We start from the raw sequence: 2,918 nt of genomic DNA, 5'->3' as shown, positions 1-2,918 counted from the left end.
GGATATATATTTAGGGTAAAGCTATGTGGCCACAATGTGGCTGGCCATAAAATGGCATTTTAGTAAATATATCCATTATAGATACTATTAATTTAATTATCTCATTTAATGCTCAAATTTTTACATTACTACTCTTTCTTTATTTTTCAAGGAAAACGCTTTTTATTATGTTTCAGTTCTCTACTTGAATTTTATTATGTTCATTATCTTTTAATAATAATTTTTTCACTGATTTATTTTTATTTGTTTCGCATTGTCTAACTTCGGTAACAATTATATAATTAGAGTGTGAGAATATACATAAGAATGAAATATATAAACTGATTCAACATTCACTATTCCATACTTACTAAAACTTAGATTGATCAAATTTCCGAGTCATCCATTGAATTCATATTTATTCCCCTTTTACAATTAATCGATTGAACATCAAATACTCTTTCTTTAATCAAATGAACCTCCATTTGATAATTGGGAATTCTATTCAATTAATGATAGTAATTACGCATTATTTGAATCTTTTGTTATTACATGACATTATGACAGTCATGTAACTATTCTTCATACTAAATTTGTGACACAATGTTATATAAATTCCATAATACCTGAATATAGATTTAAATATATCATACTATTATTTAAATAATTTGATATTTCAAATTATCTAAAATTCAACTGATATATTTGTGTATATATAGTACTACTTCATCTGTCTGACTAATTAGTACTCCTATATATATAGTACATTGTTATATTATGGCATCACAAATACTCAATTTGTCTCACTAAGTGACTCATATTACTTTTATATGATTGAAATTTTAATTATTGAATGAATTTTAAGAATTATTTTAAGTTAAAATTAATTTATATCATAATTATCCAATGGAACCTAAGATCAAATAAAATTAATTTTAAATCTTCAATTATTTTGAATTCAAATTAATGTGGATCTCAATTATTCAATTGAACTCAAGATTAAATAAATTTTCCAATTGATCCATGATCAACCGAATTTTAAGAACAATTGAAATTTCCAATTCAAACATTAAATCAACAATAAATGGGTTTAAAACTAATTCAAAAGACTAAGCTATTTAATTGCATACTATGACATAATACTACAATGTATAATATATTTAATTGCATCGAGTATTTATAGTAGAATATATTTCTGGACTAGTAAGTATACTATGACATAATACTACAATGTATAATATACACACCACTATATCATGAAATATTACAAAAATCAATAATAATATTTTATATATAAAATTATAGTATTATACTCCAGTATTATTGACACAGAGTGCGCAGGGCGAGGGATCGAAGATCCGTTTCTATTAATCTCAAAACCAAGATGACGGCTAATGACGATTACAACTTAATTTAAAGAAGGAATTCTAAACCCTAAAGGAATCATTTACGATGACTTTAACAGTAAAAGGAAACTAATTAATAAAAGGAAACTAACTAATAAAATATAACTAATTAATTGGAGATTAAAATATTTAAAACAAATCACAAAGTTTCCTGCTCCGCATCATGCTCTTCCACCGGGGGAGAACTCGACCTCGAGTTCTCATGAAATCCTGGATCCGGGTACTGGGGTCCGACATCTGGTCTATATGCCGTCAAATCTGCCACATTGAATGTGGAGGATATATTGTAGTCCTTTGGTAAATCAACTACATATGCATTATCATTTATGCGTCGAAGGATTTTGAAAGGACCAATCTTCTTGGGACGTAACTTGTTGTAAGTCCCTGTGGGAATGCGTTCGCGCCTAAGGAAGACCATCACTTCCTCTCCCTCTGCAAAGACTTTGAGTTTCCTGTGTTGATCAGCTGCAGTTTTGTAACGTTGGTTCGATTTCTGCAGCTTCTGTGTAACATCTTCGCGCACCGCCACTGCCCTTTCAGCGAAGTCATCAGCTGCATGTCTCTGTCCAAGACTAACTGGCAGCAAATCTGCTGTCATTGCTGGCGGCTTAGTGTACACGACTTCAAAAGGTGCGTGCCCAGTCGAGGAGTGAATGACACTATTGTACGCAAACTCTGCCTGGGCCAACGCTGCATCCCATTGGCGAGGTTTTTCCTGACATATAGCTCGAAGCATGTTCCCTAAAGTGCGGTTCACCACCTCCGTTTGACCGTCGGTTTGAGGGTGAGCTGTACTGCTAAAATTAAGGGATGAATCAAACCTCTTCCAAAGACGCCTCCAAAAATTACTTAAGAAACGTGTGTCACGATCTGAAGTAATGGACTTGGGAATGCCGTGCAATCTCACAATCTCCCTAAAGAACAATGCAGCCACTGCATCCGCATCATTCGTCTTGCGACATGCCAAAAAGTGAGCCATTTTACTGAAACGGTCGACCACTACACATATAGAATCCATTCCTCTTTGTGTTCTCGGAAGCCCCAAAATAAAGTCCATCGAGAGATCCTCCCATATATTTTCTGGTATTGGCAATGGAGTGTACAACCCCGTATTTTGTGTTTTTCCTTTGGCTGTCTGACATACATTGCACGAAAGTACCACCCGAGTGACATCTCGCCTAAGTTGAGGCCAAAAGAATTTTTCTCGGATTGCATCAACTGTTTTGTCCCTTCCAAAATGAGCTGCTAGTCCACTAGAATGCATATCATAAATGATTTTATCCCGCAATGAAACCCGAGGCACACAAAGCTGGTTTGCTTTCATTAAGAACCCATCATGGATGTGATAATCTGATTGCCCCTCTCCTCTCCGGCACTTCTCCCAGATGATGCCAAAATCCTCATCCCCTGCATAACAATCTTTCAAAACGTCGAAGCCCACAATTTCCTGGCCAAGGACCATGAGTAAATTATGTCGTCGACTAAGCGCATCAGCCACAATGTTTTGCGCACCAGACTTATGCATCAGTCGGA

The sequence above is a fragment of the Salvia hispanica genome, chromosome 1 (genome assembly GCF_023119035.1).
Source record: "Salvia hispanica cultivar TCC Black 2014 chromosome 1, UniMelb_Shisp_WGS_1.0, whole genome shotgun sequence".
In the NCBI taxonomy this organism is placed as follows: Eukaryota; Viridiplantae; Streptophyta; class Magnoliopsida; order Lamiales; family Lamiaceae; genus Salvia; species Salvia hispanica.
Note: the sequence above shows the minus strand (reverse complement) of the source record.